General features: G+C 36.3%; 1 protein-coding gene across 2 annotated transcripts in view; it reads right to left on the bottom strand.

Annotated features, from left to right (window-relative positions):
* Nucleotides 1–20464, bottom strand: part of skd (mediator complex subunit skuld) — a 148606-nt gene that overhangs the window by 88669 nt on the left and 39473 nt on the right. The gene's annotated exons all lie outside the window — the stretch shown is intronic.

Below are 20464 nucleotides of genomic sequence, written 5' to 3' on the forward strand. Positions count from 1 at the left end.
CAGAACTATCTGGTATCTCAATCGCCACAAAATAAATGACCAGGAAAGGAATTTCTGGCAAAAACATAACAATCTGCAATGATAGCAGACAAGCTCTATTAGCCTTGGACAGACAACGTGTTACCTCAGGGCTAGTACTAGAGTGCCACCAAGATTTAGCCAAAGCCTCGGTAGATAATAACATTATCCTGAGGTCTGTGGTGGATTAAAAGGCACGACAGGAGTCAAGGTAATCGCATTGCCGACTCTTTAGCCAAGGAAGCGTCAGGACTCAGAATTTTAGGACTCAGTGGCACCAACGGCCTGATGACTTCGACAACTGCGGAACTTGCAAAATGTTACATCTATGCTCAATCCCTAAAGAGATGGAATGGAATCAAAGGATGTAAACTTGCCAGGATCACCCTGGGCGACCCTGGGGAACTGGAGCCGAAGAAATATCTGGCGATGATCTGGAAAAATCTACGCTCAACAGTAGGATTTCTGACTGGCCACTGTCAACTAAAGAAACACCTCCACAATATGGGGCTAGTGATCACACCTCTATGTAGGATGTGCGAATAGGAAGATGAAACTGTTAGGCATGTCCTATGCGAGTGCCCGGAGTTATTGCAAATAAGAGAGTGTGTGTTCTTGGCCTACACCTGCCGATATAAAGGAGATGTCTCCTAGTGACTTGTCCACCTTCCTAGAAAGGACAGGGTGGTCGATGACTTAGAAGGACAACTCCTCGTGAGGATGTACAATGGTCACATGTGGCCTAAGTGCTGTGGGCTCACACTCACCCTCCCTACTCTACAGATACATATATACAGTGTGACCATTTTGAATGAAAACACCCCTCTAAAATTTGAAGTTGTAAACCGATTTTAATAATTTTTTTTTGAAATGTAAAGTACTAAAAGGTCTTCCTTGGGACAAAATTTGAAATGTTTATTAAGGTTTCAGGGCATACTACGATATTTTTTCTTAGTCGAAAAATCGGGATTTATTAGCGATTTTTTTATTGAAAAAATCACTACGCCACTGGATTCAGAGTGCCTCTAAACAGGTGTGACCAAAATTTCATGAAAAAATATTTATTATTAACAAAGTTATGACAACTCAAAAATTCGAAAACTCACACACTTAACAGTCACAAAAAACACCCTATATCAACAGATATAGCCACGAGAATATTTTTTTTATAATTTCAACAATAAAGTGCCGCCAGATGAAAAAAATAAACAAATAACGTAAATATTTTTAATGAAAATAACGGAATTACATTCAAGTTTTCACGCAAATTAACTAAAACTAAGACCTATTATTTATTAGTTGCCATGGAAATGATATTACAGTTTGACACTTGTGAAAGATTTAAGTGTACTATTGTCAACAATATTCACCTTACAGTTCTTCGAATTATTTTGTGTCATGGCTGCAAGATTGAGCGTAAGAGAGAAAATTGAAATTGTACGCCTTTCGGGAGATGACGTTAGAAGTGCTAGAGAGATTTATAGAGTATTTAATGAGAGACATCCAGATCGTCCTCGTATTAGCTGCGGTACGGTAAAGAAAATAAATAAAATATTCAATGAAACTGGTGCAGTATCAAAAATGATGTTAAAAAGTAATTCTGTACAAAGACGAAACAGGAATGATCAAATCATTTCAGATTATTTCGGAAATAATCCTAATGTCACTATAAGGAATGCCACTTTAGATTTGAATATTCCACGAGAAACTATTCGGAGATGTCTCAAGGCGAAGAATATTAAACCTTTCAAGCCAAAATTTTACATTTCAAGAAGGCGACGAAGCAAGACGCCTGAAATATTGTTTATGGGCCCAAGGGGAATATTTAAAAGATAGAAATTTCCTAAAAAAAATTTATATACCGACGAAGCCACTTTCACTACAAATGGAGTGGTGTCATCACAGAATTGTCGCTATTGGGCAGCGGATAATCCTAACTGGTTAATAAACTGTAAAAGCCAGTATTCCCAATAAATCAACGTCTGGTGTGGGATATTGAACGAACGAATTATTGGTCCTTTCTTTTTTGAGGAAAACATTAATGCGCAGATGTTTCTAGAATTTTTAAACACAGAGTTTTGGGATGCTATTCACGAGCTGCCAATCAATGAACGATCAAATTTAATTGTCCAGTTAGATTGGTGTTCAGTTCATTATGCCAGAGCTGTGAGGCAATGGCTTAACGAACATTTTCCAAACCGATGGATAGGCCGTGGTAGTCCGTTTATAGAGTGGCCACCCAGATCTCCAGACCTCACAGATTTGGACTTTTTTCTCTGGTGACTTCTCACACAAAAGGTTTACAAAAACCGCTCAAGAGATAGAAATGTACCTTGTGCAAGAATTCGACAGGTATGTGCAGATATTAGCCCTCAAGAACTAAGGAACGTAATCAGAAACATTCGTAAGCGCTACGACACATGTATCGAAATACGTGGTGGATTAGTAGAGGCTACTAGAATATGAGTTAGAATTAATTGTTGCACTGAATCGAAACATTTCAATAATTAGTTATTAGTTACGTTTATTAAAATTTTTTGCTTCATTGCTAGTTGAATTGTGTGAATGTAATTCCGTTATTTTTATCAAAAATATTTACGCTATTTGTTTTTTTTTCATCTGGCGGCACTTTATTGTTGAAATTATAAATAAAAGATATATTGTGACTGTTAGCGAATTTTTGAGTTGTCATAACTTTGTTAATAATGAATATTTTTTCATGAAATTTTAGTCACACCTATTTAGAGGCAATCTGAATCCAATGGCGTAGTGATTTTTTCAATAAAAAAATCGCTAATAAAAAATCCCGATTTTCTACTAAGAAAAAATATCGTAGTATGCCCTGAAACTTTAATAAACATTTCAAATTTTGTCCCAAGGTAGATCTTTTAGTACTTGACATTAAAAACAAATTATTAAAATCGATTAACAGCTTCAAATTTTAGTGGGGTGTTTCCATTAAAAATATGTCACACTGTAGAAAGGGGTTTCCAATAGGTACTTGACAACTTTGAATTCAATTTGTGAACGAACTATTTCACTGATCATCTAACTGTTACTTTCCTCTGTTTCAGTAAACTCAACATTTTCATCATGCTAAAGTACAAGAACGAAAAACGTATGCAAATTATAAAAATGTACTACCGAAATTTGTAGTCGGTGACCGCAACTTTAAGATCGTTGACTCCAATTTTCGGTCGTTATGCTCGCCCTAGTAGACAAGCAATAACAAGTTTAGCGCAAAAATTTGAGTCCACATATTCATTGTGTAATACTATCGTTCCAGTGAGACAACGAGAAGGTCGAAGTGACGAAAATGTCGCTGCCGTTCAGGCGTCCGTAGCAAACGACCAGTTTATGACGAATTTTGCGTAAAGATCTTGGTTTACACCCATACAAGATCAAACTGACTCAAGAATTGAAAACGATGGACCATTTGACGCGACGTACGTTCTCCAATCGAGCTATGGAGAAGATGCGTTAAAATGATGAATTTCATCGCAAAATCATCTTCAGTGACGAAGGTCATATTTGGCTCAATGGGCAAATAGCAAAATATGCGTTATTGGTCTAGTGAAAATCCACATGTGATCCATGAATCACCACTTCATCCACAAAAAATAACTGTTTGGTGCGGTTTGCATGCCGGCAGCGTCATTGAACCATATTTTTTCGTCGACAATAACGATCATCACGTTACTGTGAATGGCGATCGCGCCATGATTACCGATTATTTTTGGCTCGAATTGGAAAACATGGACTTGGGCGACATGTCGTTTCAACAGGTGTTATCTCAAGAAATGGACCATTCAATTGGCCACTTCATTCGTGCGATTTAACACCGGTAGACTTTTTTCTTCGAGGCTATCTCAAATCGTTGGTCTACGCCAGGGGTCTCCAAACTACGGCCCGCGGGCCAAATCTGGCCCGCGGGCCAAATCTGGCCCGCCAGTGTCATCAATCCGGCCCGCGACAGCCAATGATTTACTGTCATCAATCTGGCCCGCGACAGCCAATGATTCTGTTTAAAATCTGTTTAAAATCTGTTTTTCCGTTAACCAGCTGTCGCACCCCTACGAACGACAACCCTCAGAAGTCGAAACTTGTGCGAGCCAAGGATTAACGAGGTCTTACCTTTTAACGTGTGATTCCTAACACGGGTTGTCGGTAGCAAGTGAAGATCGATCGTTCAGACTAGGGCTTGAACCACCGACCAGCACGGCAGTCAATTCGAGTGAGTGAACAAAGCACCCACACCGAACCGCTTGGCTACCTTATTGTTGTTACTATTGCTGTGATAAGTTGAAGAAGAAAATACAGAATGATAATTACTCGGTTTTATTTACTTGCAAGGTATAACTTAACGTCAGAAATGATGACAAAGTAAACTTAACTGAAGTATCCGAGTTTAAGCATATTGATAACTAACAAATAATTGAAATGAATCACAGTAAAACAAAAACATTAATGAGATTTATGTAATTGTGATTTTCCACCGACAATACTTTAAAGTTGTTGATCGATTTTACTTGTACCAACTTATCAAAAGAGATTTAAGATGCTCATCGGTTAATTGAGATCTGTGAACATTCTTTGTGTACTTCATCTTGGAAAACGTTTTCTCACACAAGTAAGTAGTACAAAAAACAGAAAACAACCCACGAGCAAATTTATGCAAATTATCAAATTGTTCCAGTGGAAGACTCTTATAAAATTCCAACAAAGATGAATTTTGATATTTGTTCTTAAGCATATCACTGCACCGTAAATCAATAATTTCCATTTGGACTTCCGGAGCCAGGGTTTCAATGTCAGAATCAAAAGGATTTTGGAAAAGCTTAATTTCATTCGCAATGACATCAAAATCTGAAAAACGAGTATCAAAATTTATCTTCAAAGCACTCAAAGTTTCGATTGCAAAATTGACGGGAAATTCAGTCTCTGTAGTGTGGCTGAATATTTCACATGTTTCAAAATGTGTGAACATTTTTTACGTAATTGCGATTGAAATAGTATTATTTTCTGCCTAAAGGATTTGATATTGGTGTATAAATCAGGGAGAAGCTGATTTTCTCCTTGCAATCTCAAATTCAGTTCGTTCATATGATTTATAAAATCGACATCGAAGGCTAACTTCCACATCCATTCACTATTTTCTAAATCGGCAAAAGGGCGCTGCTTCTCATTTAAAAAATTTCGATCTCTGCTCGAAGTTTAAAAAAGCACTTAAGGACTTTTCCGTAACTAAGCCAGCGTACGGCAGTATGATATGGTAAATCATTTTCTCCAATCTGTTAAATAAACTCGCGGAATTGTCGGTGATTTAGCCCAGTGGATCTGATGAAGTTAACAACTGATATGACTGGTTTTAGAACTTCAGACATATCCAAACATTTTCCGCACAAGGACTGTTGATGAATTATACAATGTAAGACTAATGGTTTTGAACCACCATCATTTTCTACAGCCTTTGACACAAGTGCAACCACTCCTTTATTTTTACCATACATATTTTTGCCTCCATCAGTTGTTATAGAATTCAAATTTCTCCATCGAAGGTTCTTTTTTCTTTCACCATTTCTCCATCGGTGAATGGTTTGCCACGTTTTCCGATTTCAAGAGCCACACGAAAGCTGGCGCGAGTTGCAGACTCTTGTTCAGTATTCGCTTTGGTAAACAAAGATTGCTGCGATTTGAGTGCGCGTTTCAAAGCTTCAAATTTTTCCTTCCACAAACTTCCTGTATACTTGGAGTAACTTTGAAGATGTTTCGATTCATAGTGTCGTTTAATGTTATAGTCTTTGAGAACAGCTATGGTTTCATTACAAATTAAACATAGCGCCTTATTACTGGACTCATCACAAAATACTGAAAGTTCCATTTTTCTTGGAACGTTCTGCATTCACTGTCGATTTTTCGCTTCTTTTCCATACTAACAAATCACACATAAAAACAATAAGTCAAATCAAAATACTTTTATTGACGGGTGTTGCTTTATTTTACAATAGACAGTTTCGCTTCCTTCGCCTTTCCTACGCAGACTATCTCGCAGTTGCGCCGCTAGCCTTTTTATATGCAATTATTACTGCCATCTCGAGGTGATCGGAATACACTAGCTAGAACCAGAACTTTCTCGAACCAACGAGATATTTAATTACGCATAATGCCACCTAGCGGGTAGCTGAAAAAGATAGTACATAGTACCACTACTCGCCACTAGATGTCGTTAAGTGTCACAATACACAATAATAATTGAAATGCAAAAAAAGCGTAAGTTTGCTTAGGTCACGCACTTTGCGACTATCCTAGTCTAGAAATATAGTTAAGGGCAGAAATTGGCCCTTGGAACAAACTGAAAAAATTATTATGGCCCGAAGGCTTCAAAGTTTGAAGATCCCTGGTCTACGCCAACAAGCCGGAACAACTCAGAAGCCAACATTGAACGCGAAATAGCGGCCGATACGGCCTAAATGTGTGACCGAGTTATTGAACCAAAACGCACGCTTTGAAAGTGCCCCAACACCCGTAAAATTGTATCGGGACAGGGAGAGATTTCGGGAACTGAATAAACTTCAAAGTGTAGAGCATTTGTATCACTTCTCTCATTACTTTCTGTTTAACACACTGTGGTTTCATCAACATTCTCTCCCGTTTGTGCACTTGGCAATGGTTCCTAGTATCGTTTCTATAGTGACCGCTTAAAAAGGCGTCCACCTACGACGTTCTGTGGCGCAACAAGCTCATTCCGCCGGTAACGCCGCCGCATCACCCGCGCAACCGAATCGCCTGAACTTTTCGCAAAGGTCAGATGAGCAAATGCGTGTTTTGTGGAATACGACGTAACAGATTCGACCTAAAAGCACTGAGTAGCACAAACAAATACATCTCGTATTGCTTTTCGCAAGCAGCGCATAACTTCAAGATACAAGATCTACAAAAAATATATCACAACATGTAGATGAAAAATATACAGGAGAAAATTTTTAATTATCTTCAATTGCCTTCTGTAGTGATTGCTCCATTTTGGAAGAAATTCTTTTGTAAATATTCATACTAGTTACTTATGACGCACTGTTTTGGAACACCGGAACCTTTGGTGTAGTAATGAATATTACTGGAGTTTCTTTCCCAACACCAAATCGTTATTTTTAACAGCTCGACACGTGTTTCGATCACCAAGTGATCATCTTCAAGAAGAAGATTAAACTAGAAACTAACGTGAAGCTAATGCTATTTATGCTATATAGGTATCTCATACAGGAGTACCACCCATACAGGTATACCACCCTAAATTAATTTTACAATTTTGCCTTATCTATTATTTTACAATATATGTTTAAATGTTATAGCTGTATATATAAAAATGTTCAGCTATACAAAAATTATTTTCACAATATTGCCTATCTAAATATATTTACAATGTGTCTTTTTGTAGTAATCAGTAAACCCAACAATATTATTTTAACAAGCTATATAGTATGCTATTTGGTATTGGTCCGTCATCGTTATTCATAATATTATTGTGTTTACTTATTTCCACACTCTCATAGGCATCTAGTTGCCCGTTGTTGTTAACTTGTGTAACTAATCCTAATGAACTGAAGTCTATGGAATGGTTTTGTTGCAAAATATGATGGGCGACCGCTGATTTTTCAGGTCTTCCATATTTAAGTGTGCTATGTGTTCTTTATATCTTACTTTAATAGATCTTTTTGTCTGTCCATAATATTTTGCATCGCAGTCCTTACATTCAATTTCGTACATTCCAGACTTTTCTAAATTCTCGACTTTGTCTTTTGGACTTCCCAAAAGGCTCTGTAGTGTATGACTTGTTTTAAAAACCACCTTCATACCAAGTTCCTTGAAAATCTTTCCAAAGTTCTTCGTATATTGGTGATATGGAACTGAGATGTATTTATCTTGGTTTTTGTTCTTTCTGAAAGTCGAGATTTCGTTCATTCTTAACCTAAACTTCTTCCTTATTATGTCATCTACAATACTCCTCGAGAAACAGTTAGTGGCTGCTATTTCCTGTATTGTACGTTTTTCTTTTGTGAACCTATCATGTGTTAGAGGGAAAGTCAAGAGACGATGCACTAAAAAATTCAACCCAGCGCGTTTGTGCTGTCCACAATGACGTGAACTGTCAGGAATATACCTGTACGTGCTTGTTTCTTTTCTAAATATATCGTATTCTAACCCTCCATATTGTCTCCTCATTACCAAAACGTGAAGAAATGGTAGTTGTCCCTTATTTTCTAACTCATACTTGAATTTTATTGATGGACATCTATTGTTTAAAAAGGAAACAAAGTCCTCAATATTTTAGTATCGAATATCGCGAAAATATCATCCACATACCTTAGCCAAATCCAAGGAAAATACTTCGACTTTTCTTTGGTTTCCATTTCGAATTTGCTCATGAACAGGTCTGCCAGGTAGGGGGTCAAGAGTCAACCTCCTACCTGGAACCGATTTTGTTTCATACACAAATTAGTAGGAGAAACAAATTCATCGATTTCGTTATTGAAATTATTTTTCTCTAGTAATTCCCTGAGGTATTGCAAGGTCTGTGAAATTGGGACGCTAGGAAATAAGGAACTAACATCAAAAGAAACCATAATCTCACCTTCTTGCAGAACCATGTTTTTCGTATGTTGTATGAACTCTAAATAGTTTTTTATACTAAAACCTGGTTCCGCAATAGACAAGGTTTCAAATTCCTTAGTGAGCCATTTTGCTATTTGGTAGGTAGGAGCTCCAATAGCTGACACGATATTGCCTTCCAAAAATCCACAAACCGGGAAAATCAATGCGCCCCATCGTGTCACCTATTGGAACTTCTACCTACCAAATAGCGAAGTGGCTCACTAAGGAATTTGAAACTTTGTCTATTGTGGAACCAGGTTTTAGTATAAAAAACTCTTTAGAGTTCATACATCATAGAAAATCATGGTTCTGCAGGAAGGTGAGATTTTGGTTTCTTTTGATGTTAGTTCCTTATTTCCTAGCGTCTCAATTCCACAGACCTTGCAATTCCTCAGGAAATTACCAGAGAAAAATAATTTCAATAATAACGAAATCAATGAATTCGTTTCTCTTACTAATTTGTGTATGAAACAAAATCGGTTCCAGGTAGAAGGTTGCTTTTATGAACAACAGGAAGGAACGGACATAGGATACCTCTTGTCCCCCTACCTGGCAGACCTGTTCATGAGCAGATTCGAAATGGAAACCAAAGAGAAGTCGAAGTATTTTCCTAGGATTTGGCTAAGGTATGTGGATGATATTTTAGCGATATTCGATACCAAAAAATCGAATATTGAGGACCTTGTTTCCTTTTTAAACAATAGATGTCCATCAATAAAATTCACGTATTAGTTATAAAATAAGGGACAACTACCATTTCTTGACGTTTTGGAAATGAGGAGACAATATGGAGGGTTAGAATACGATATATTTAGAAAAGAAACAAGCACGTACAGGTATATTCTTGACACTTCACATCACTGTGGACAGCACAAACGTGCTGGGTTGAAATTTTAGTGCATCGTCTTTTGACCGTCCCTCTAACACATGATAGGTTCGCAAAAGAAAGACGTACAATACAGGAAATAGCAGCCACTAACGGTTTCTCGAGGGGTATTGTAGATGACATAATAAGTAAGAAGAAGTTTAGGTTAAGAATGAACGAAATCTCGACTTTCAGGAAGGACAAAAGCCAAGATAAATACAAGTCATACACTACAGAGCCTTTTGGGAAGTCCAAAAGACAAAGTCGAGAAATCGGAAAAGTCTGGAATTTACGAAATTGACTGCGATGTAAAATATTATGGACAGACAAAAAGATCTATTAAAAAAGTAAGATATAAGGAACACATCACTTAAAATATGGAAGACTTCAGTTCATTAAGATTACTTAGACAAGTTAACAACAACGGGCAACTAGATGCCTATGAGAGAGTAGAAATAAGTAAACACAATAATATTATGAATAACGATGACGGACCTATACTAAAGAGCATACTATATAGTTTGTTAAAATAATATTGTTGGGTTTACTGATTACTACATAAGAACACATTGCAAAAATAAATTTAGATAGGCAATATTGTGAAATTAATTTTCATAGAGCTGAAAATTGTTTTATATAAACATATATTGTAAAATAATAGATAAGGCAAAATTGTAAAATTACTTTACGGTGGTATATCTGTACGGGTGGTACGCCTGTATGGTTTACCTGCACGGCGTACCTATTAAGCATAAATAGCGTTAGTTTCTAGTTAAATCTTATTCTTGAAGATGACCACTTGGCGATCGAAACACGTGTCAAAGTGTTAAAAATAACGATTTGGTGTTGGGAAAGACACTCCAGTAATATTTATACTAGTTTCTAACCCTTTCCAGCAAAGCATTGAACTCTGACAAACCCTTCAATATTTTAGAAAATTCTATGACTACACGGGCAGGTAAGTGTTATTAAATAAATTGATACTTAATTAAAAATAGATACGTAAGTAAAATAATTAATAAACATAATGTAATAGTCAATTAGAAATGAAAATTATTATTAATTATGTAGTTATCAATAATTAATAAACTTTATATGGCGTGTTTTTGACCGAGACTACCGGTTGACCTCAAATAATGGTCTAAAAAAGCACTCTCCATCCTCTATCTCGAAAAGTATACGACGCATAAACCTTTTAAAACAAAAGTGGTAGGGAATTCAATCCTCTACAACTGATAATGAATACAAATACGGAAAAACCTATAGGAACCGAGATATTTGCAAAAAAAGTGCAAAAAATCGATTTCTAGAACCTTTCACCTTAGATTTTAATAGTTTCGTACACCCGACCATATGTAGGTTCGGAGACAACTTCAAAGATGTCAAAATACAAGTTTATACGAGTCTATACCTGAGTATCTCAGTGGTGAACTTACCAAGATGACCGGACCACTTCGAGCTATCCCATAATGAGCCACAAAGAACATTTCATTTCACTTTCCTGTATTTTCTCTTTCAATATCAACTCTCCGACGCTAATCTCTGATCAATCGAAGAGAAGTGTCTGGCATGCCATCGTCGACGAATTCCAATTTCAATCATCCCATTTACAATACGATCATCCGTTCAATTTGCAAGTTAATCGAGCAGGCGAGCCGGTCGGTTCTCTCTCTATCTACCTCTGCCTCCGTCTGACAGTCCCACATCACGTGAAATTCACAAGCCAGACCAATTAAAGAGTAATTTGTCGCTTGCTCTGCTCCGCAATCTGATTTCGTCACCGCCGGTGGCATTCTGCGCCTCTCGTTTTACCAGCACTAAATTTTTCGGTGGTAAACTGGATAATTTAGATGAGGGAGGCATAACGTTTATTGGAAGAATAAAAAGGGCACGAAGTCTGATTGCCAGTCAGTCAGTAATTATGGCCTGAAGGTTCTTTCACATCTTAAATTGAGGTATCTTCTAACCGCAAACCACCTTATCCTCAAATATTTGGATGACTAAAGCTGCGGCCTCACTGGGTCGACACTATCGATCGACAAAATGTATCGATCGACATGTAGATTTGTTTGCCATCGATTGTCGGTAAACATAAGAGAGCAGTCGATCGACTTTAGTGTGTGGAAGTGTTTTCGACGTTCGGTATTCGACAAACCGTTAGTACTCAGTGAATTTAGTCTAATCAACAAGTTCAAAAACATGAAAAATAGAGAGGTACGAGCGATAGCTCATTCGATTCGGAATCACCTCTAGAAAAATGTTTTTGAAGGATTTTGGCGCAGGTAAAAAATTGCAATTGTTATTAACAAAATAAGAATAAAAAAAATGGTATTCAGTTTAGAATAGAATTTATTCATCATTCAAATATCATACACATATAACATATACATTACTGGTTCAATATTTATCAGATTAGTCACACAAGCTGAAGAAAAAGCAGCTTATACGTTCAAATCTAAAAATTCTTCGACATTCTGCATTAATAACTCAAAAAATATTAATATTTAAGCAATTTTGAAGAAAGCTCGTTGAAGAGGAGGAAATTTCCAATAAAAAAGTCCCGACTCCCGAAACTCTATCTCCATTATTTATAATTTTAATTTGTCGTTGAAAATAGAATTCCGCGCGGCTGCATGCGCGCGCTGTCGCTAAAGAGAGTTTATCAAAAGAAATATTTTTTATAACATAAAATGTCATTTTGAAAATTTGAAAAAATTCTATTATCTTCTTAACACTTGAATGAATCGAGTCCCATAGAAAAAAAAGTTTTATCGCCATTTTTCAAAAAGTTATTCAATTGTTAATTAACAAATTTTTTCCCAATCTCCGTTGGCATGAATAATGGGATAAAAGGTATAAATAATTGGGCTATAAATTTTAAACTTCGTGGAGCCCTTTTTGATATATATATATATATATATATATATATATATATATATATATATATATATATATATATATATATATATATATATATATATATATATATATATATATATATATATATATATATATATATATATATATATATATATATATTTTTCTGCTTCAGAAAAAAATATAACGTTGGTCAATATTTGTTCATAACAAATTGTTAAACTAATAAACAATTAAATAATAAATGAAATAAAATAATAATAAATAAAAGTGTAAATAATGATTTTTAAAATCAAAATTATTTGTTTTTTATCGACCTTTTTTTGGGTAATTGTTACCTTCCACAATCTGAAAAAATATAAAAATTATAATGGAGAACTTTATACAAGTGTAGAAGGGCAAAACTTCTTTGACATCTGTCGAAGAAGTAAAGAAATTAGCTCTCAAAAAATGAATAACTGCGTATATATTCGAATTTTTATCCATTTCTGAAGACGGAAGCAGATTTTGGCCTCCGAAACGTAAAAGATAAGTATTATTTCTTAGTAATTTTTTTGATAGGCAAAATTGTTAAATACGACAAGTTACTGATAAATAGAAGATTTTTCTTTGTGAAAAATACTTTGATTTTTACGCAGTAACTTATCGGGGTAAACTAAAAAGTTTGCCCTTCTACACTTGTATAAAGTTCTCCATTATAATTTTTATATTTTTTCAGATTGTGGAAGGTAACAATTACCCAAAAAAAGGTCGATAAAAAACTGATTTTTTCCTCCACAAAAAATGACTCGTTCAAAATTTTTTCTTAACTAATTATTTAAACAATAGAAATATAAAAAAATCAATTTTAAACAATTAAAATTGAAATTAGTAAAAAAAATTTTAATCATAATTATCTCTAGACAACAAAATAGCAAAAAAATTTTTCCAAAAATATTGAATTTCTCTATTTGTTTAAAACAATTTAATAAACAAATTACGTAAAAAAATCATATCCTTTGTTAATAACTGCCATTGTGTAATGTGAAAACAGACATAACTAAATATCAATTGAAAAAAAAATTATCAACAATTTTTAGATATTTCACTTTGCAATAGTTATAAAAAATCATAATTAACAAATTAATACATTTTTATGAACTTTTATCGCGGGATCGTATGAAGTATATAATATATCAAAAAGGCTCCACGAAGTTCAAAATTTATAGGCCCATTATTTATACCTTTTATACTATTATTTATGCCAACGGAGATTGGGAAAAATTTTGTTAGTTAACAATTGAATAACTTTTTGAAAAATTGTGATAACACTTTTTTTCTACGGGATTCGATTCATTCAATTGTTGCAATTTTTAACCTGCACGAAAATCCTTGAAAAACATTTTTCTAGAGGTGATTCCGAATCGAATGAGCTATCGCTCATATCTTTAGGACCTTCATCTCTATTCTTCATGTTTTTGAACTTGTTGATTAGACTAATTCTTGCCTTGGTGACACTGTAGCTGTGTGTTTTCGTCGGAGAAATGGAATTGGAACAAAATAAAGTCATAGCCTTCATTAAGGCATACCAAATAAAAACAAACATATGGGATTCTAAATCCAAAAACTATAAGAACAAACTTGAGACATGATGCTCTTATGGAAATTGCCAAAGAATTTAACGCCGGGAAACAAGCAGTAGAACAAAAAATTAGAAGTCAATTGGCAAGAGAAGTAAAAAAAAAATAAAGGACATCAAAAAATTTGGCTCTGGTACGGATGATGTGTATAAAAGTAAATGGTTTGCTTTTGAAGCCATGACATTCTTACTAGACAAAAATAAGCCCAGGGAGATGTTGGATACGACCGTTCGACAAACATTTTGGGTCGACTCGGTGTGGACAGATGCAGCTTTGTCGCTTGTTCATCTAAAATGTCGATCGACACAGTCGATAGACTCAGTGAGGACGCAGCTTAACGTTTTGAGCGATCATCAATATGGATTTCGGAAACATAATCAACAGGCGACTTCTATCGAATGTCAGTCATATTTGAAATAACCCAATCGAGAAACATGGGGAATCAAGAGCTGTTGTGCTAGATATTTCAAAGACATTTCGTCGCATTGTCACATTCCAATCACACAGTATCAAGCATCCTCTCAGAACAAAATACTAACATCATCAAATCGTTCTAACCCAAGACTCAATACCAAAAAGAAACGCATAGACAAGGATAAATAATGATGACATAATTCAGCTCGGTCGGCCGATTTACATGCCAAGTTATCTCATCCTCGAGCTACATTTACCGAAACATTCCATCACCGCGATGACGAGGTGATAACGTACCGATGATGTAGAGCGCGCGAGATATGACAACCGCCCCCGTCCTTGCCGCCCCTTACCCGCCCCCGTAACGACGTGCAGTGGCGGCCTGAACGCGCACGCCATCAGAGTGGGTTAAGGATACCATAAAGGGCGTCTAGACCGAGAGAGAGTTCATCAACTAACCCGTGGAATTATCGCGATCCCTCGAGTGTCCTTACGCAACCGACCGAGTAATAGGAAAACGGGGTCCAATGGGCGGGGTCAACCACTGTAGTCACAGCGAAGATTTTTTCGATAAAATTTCATCATTGAAAACATTTTTCGAGTGACAAAATTTCAAAACCACCAAATCGCCTCTTGGAATAGTAGCTCATGTTCACATTACTTACAGAGTTGCAAACGATATCATGGAGAGCTATGACTCAAACAAGCTTTAATTAAACTCCAACAAGACCAATTTCCTTACCATCAAATTCGAGCTTCCACAGCTTAGTTTGATCGATAATATTTCCGAGGCGAATTTTGAAGACTTCACCCTGATAATAATAAACTTTGAATCTAAGAATTTATACTCCTCATTAGTTACTACACATTTCGTTATCAAGAGAATTTCAAAATTAGCAAGATCAGCTTACTTTGCCTCCTGAAGAGGCCACTGAGATCTATTACCATCCCAACAAAAAGAGAAGGTTTACGAGTCAACAGAAAATGGAAACCGGTACTTAGGAAGGCCAGAAATGGAGCGTCCGAATGACACCCCACCAACAGCATACCTGTCAACAAAGTGGACCAATGGGAGAAACCTAGTAATAGTACGAGCCCAATCAGAACGACCCAGCAAAAGTGCAGACCAATCAGGAGAGAGCATACTCATTGACACGCCTCCATCACCCCCACCACCTTCTGAAGTTATAGATGACTGACTGGTGAGCACGTAGCTCACCAGTCAGTCGTTTCCTAAAATCGAGGCGAGCTTTTATTATAATAATTATTACTTGAATTAATTAATTTTTTTCCATTACAAAGAAATCTCATTCATCAACGCCTAGCTCTAGAAAGCTCAAATTTGACATATGCACCTTACAATACCAGGGCAAGGAATGTGATTTTTTTTTGAAACGCCACCATAGGGGCGTGAAAGAGGGGCTAGATAATCTAACGACACATTCATCATTTCTAACATTAGAAACAAGAAACTTGGAATTCCGCATCTTGGTTAGGAATTAAAGGACACCTACATCAAAGTTTTCAAAAATCTTACCCTCAAGCGGACGAAAAGGGAGCTGGATCTTCTTATGATACGTCTGTCATTTTCAACGGTCAAAACATAAAACTTGGTTTGTTTGAAGGTGGTTGACAATGTTTCGTGGTGTATTTCATCAGTTCGGAATTCCATTGTCTAATATAATATATCTAAATCAAATGAACTTTAAACGTTCAAGCCAATCTCTATATACCTACACTGTAGGTTTAATGGACTGACGCCTATCAAAAAACAACTACTCCCCTGGCTAATACCACGAAGGGCGTTGAATTATATCCGACAGCATAGCCTACTGATTAATAAGTAATATAATATAAATTGATTTGAAATCCATGAAAAAAATTAAAAAGATTTACCGAAAATAACAATTTAATTAAACAAAAAAACTGAAATTACAAAGAAATAATATACAAGCAACAACAAAAAAAATACAAAATTGAAGTATTAATAAAAGCTGAAAATTAAATAAAAAAATAAAAATTAACTTGGTTTGGAATCTTTTAATTTTTATTTTTTTCATTTTTTCATGATAATATTTTTTAATTTTCAGCTTTTATTACTATTTCAATTTTTTATATTTTTGGTTATTGCTTGTATGTGATGTCTTTGTATTTTAAGTTTTTTTTGTTTAATAAAGTTGTTATTTTCGGTTAATCTTTTTAATTTTTTTTTCAGGGATTTCAAATCAATTTATATCATATTAGACAATGGAAGTTCGAACTGATGAAATATAAAACTTGGTATATTTCATCAGTTCGGACTTCTATTGTCTAATATAATGCATATAATCAATCAGTGCTTCACCTCAGGAGTTTTTCCTGACATATTTGAAATATCTAGAGCAGGGGTCTCCAAACTACGGCCCGCCAGTGTCATCAATCCGGCCCGCGACAGCCAATGATTTACTGTCATCAATCTGGCCCGCGACAGCCAATGATTACCTAATTGTTGTTACTATTGCTGTGATAAGTTGAAGAAGAAAACACAAAATGAGTCCGCGTTTCAAATTTTTCCTTCTGCAAACTTCCTGTATACTTGGAGTAACTTTGAAGATGTTTCGATTCATAGTGTCGTTTAATGTCATAGTCTTTGAGAACAGCTATGGTTTCATTACAAATTAAACATAGCGCCTTATTACTGGACTCAATCACAAAATACTGAAAGTTCCATTTTTTTTTGGAACGTTCTGCATTCACTATCGATTTTTCGCTTCTTTTCCATACTAACAAATCACACATAAAAACAATAAGTCAAATCAAAATACTTTTATTGACGGGTGTTACTTTATTTCACAATAGACAGTTTCGCTTCCTTCGCCTTTCCTACGCAGACTAACTCGCAGTTGCGCCGCTAGCCTTTTTATATGCAATTATTACTGCCATCTCGAGGTGATCGGAATACACTAGCTAGAACCAGAACTTTCTCGAACCAACGCGGTAATTCTAAATATTTAATTACGCCTAATGCCACCTAGCGGGTAGCTGAAGAAGATAGTACATAGTAACACTACTTGCCACTAGATGTCGTTAAGTGTCACAATACACAATAATAATTGAAATGCAAAAAAAGCGTAAGTTTGCTTAGATCACGCACTTTGCGACTATCCTAGTCTAGAAATATACTTAAGGGCAGAAATTGGCCCTTGGAACAAACTGAAAAAATCATTATGGCCCGAAGGCTTCAAAGTTTGGAGACCCCTGATCTAGAGTCTTACCGATATTTAAAAAAGATGATCCCAATATTTTAAGCAACTTTCGTCCAATTTCAATCATGAATATTTTTTCAAAAATAGTGGAGGTATTATTGAATACCTCTCAAACTATTATCATTCTATCTAAATAACAGAAAAGAGCTAGTAAAAATAGGTACAAATATTTCTGATCTTCGAATCACCAAATATGGAGTTCCCCAAGGCTCGGTACTTGGACCGTTATTGTTTATCATATATATAACGACATCTGCCTACATACTACTAATGATACTTCAACTATTCTCTTTGCTGACGATACTTCTTTTATCAACACCTCTACAAAACTATCTACCTACACTTTTACAAATGGCAGATGAATCCATTCACAATGCAACAAATTGGTTTTCCGCCAACTTCATGCAATTAAATGATCAGAAGACTCAAAAATTAATCATTTCAACAAACAACAACTATACAACAGGTGCACATTGTAAACTTCTGGGTATTACAATCGATGACTCTCTTAATTGGTACATGCATACAGAAAATTTAAACAAAGGTCTACCCAGTATCTTGTTTCTTCTAAGAAGGCTACGCTGTATTGTCAATCCAGAAATTTTGGGAAATACATACTTGGCACTTTGCTTCTTTGCTAAAAACACTTAGCTCGGAATAAAGTTTCTTAGTTAGATATAAAAGGACACTTATCGATGTCGAAAGTTGTAAAATGCGTAGCTTAGATTCTTGACGATATATAAAATACCCAATTTTAAATCAAAAGGGATCGGAACCCTCACATGGTTCGTTTCAGTTTGAGACCCCGTGGCTCGATATCGAGTCACAGGGTCTCAAGCTGAACCGCATCTACAGTATTCTCTTTTTCCTGTTCTCAACCTCAAGAGACTGCTCACTGGAAAGAAATTTAGCGCCGGTGAAAGGGTATCGAAAATTTATATGACCGCTAAAATTGCTTTTCAGCCCAAAATTTAGTTAAAATACTAAAATACTGGAAGACAAGCTCCGTCAAAACAGAAACAGTTACGAAGAAGATAAACTAGAGAGGGTTGCAAAAAAATAATAATAAGAGACTGCAGATAGATACGACTCGATTATAACCAGTGCCAAACTGTAGAATTCGTATAACGAGTCTACCCACCCCGTGGAATCGCGTTCACGTGTTCAATTTGACCTTGCATTGGAGACGATCATTGAAAAAGAATCGATAAAACTAAATGGACAACAAAAACACATCAACAGTTGTCTCCCTGGCATCTGGCACAGCCCGCCGCTGCCCTGGCACGAGTGGGGGCGGTACGCGGCACACATTACGGTCGGTCCGTGGCATTTTTACTTCGTTCGACGCTATGATGCCGTTCTCGCCGTGCCATCATGTTGATCAATAAGCTCCCGCGTGCTTCTCTCTTCTTCCAGTCTACCCCAGAGGTCGATGCGATACTTTGGATAGGGGATGGGGTGTTCGATGATGCAAAACGAAACTGCAGAGGAAAAATATCAACGCCACGACGAATTTGACTTTTATGACTTTCGAGTCTAAAGAGTTTAACAACTACTTCTATTCAAGGTAAACAGAGAAAAGCACACCGACAGAACTAAATTTAGTAACTTTCGAAAACTATGCGAATTATTGGAAGAGTATTCCAGGAAAAAAATTCTGGAATTCTTCATAAATCATATAGGGATCTAGAGTAGGGATTAGGGAGTAGGAATTCCTTGTACTCTTTCACTGAAATGGTTGACCAGATCGCAGGTGGTACAGCTTTTGTTTTTGGAATTCCTAACAGCAGAACTGAGGTAAACTAGTTTCGCATACATGATTGTTATCAAATCAATGGAGCAATTACCTGGTGACCAGAAGGTTCACAGCAAACGAACGTTCCCTGCTAGTGGCCCTGGATGAATATCTCGCGAATACTTTCACAATACACGCTGGTATTCCCCAGAGATCCATATTGTATCCCTCACATGGAAATCCTTATATATCTATTTCCTCTCCACATTTTTCTGGAGGCCAGATGGACAATATACAGAATTGTGCCTAATGTCACCAACGGCAGCCTTACTCAGTCCTAATCTCGAGCAGAAAAGACTGGCTCCTTCGGGAGAAGGAAACAATAAGTGCAGGTTCTGGTACAGGCGTATGCAGTCCAGACCAAGAACCTGCCTAGCCCAGCCACGCTCGAAGCAACTTGGCTTTAATCGAACAACATCTTAATTGCTACTGAACTACCAGAAACGGCTCTCCCCGTTAGAAAAACTTGACAAACCATCCCTGGTCTGAACGCTAATGAAGTTCCTTACATGTGAGGATGTTGCAAGAATCGGACAGAAGCTGCCATTGGCAGAGTTTCGGACTTCTGGTAACACCTACGTTAGAAGCACGTTACCAAACAATCATTAGGCTATAGTACGGATGATCTACGTTGTATAATTACTGTAGGCTGAAGAAACTTGGACTGTCAGAAAATAGTGCATGTAGTTTTTGTTTGGGAGATAATAAGGTAACAGAGTTTTGTACATAATTTGTGTAGGTGCTGCCTATGTCTCAATGAGGTTTCAACTGTTTGACAGAGTTTCACTATCGCCATCTTGATGAAGAAAGATAATTCGACAAAAGTAATCGGCTTGGTTAGGAAACTGGGCTCACTTAGTCCAGTCTGAATTAGGGTAGGTTTCAATAAATCCTCGCGGGCTTGAGTGGAGGGCTAAATATACCAATTCACTTTGGACCAAACCTAACCTAACGTATTGTAACGATATGCCGGCCAGCGAAC

The sequence above is a fragment of the Leptinotarsa decemlineata genome, unplaced genomic scaffold, assembly GCF_025532065.1.
Source record: "Leptinotarsa decemlineata unplaced genomic scaffold, Ldec_3_MD MMD2_tig00000010_RagTag_RagTag, whole genome shotgun sequence".
Taxonomy (NCBI): Eukaryota; Metazoa; Arthropoda; class Insecta; order Coleoptera; family Chrysomelidae; genus Leptinotarsa; species Leptinotarsa decemlineata.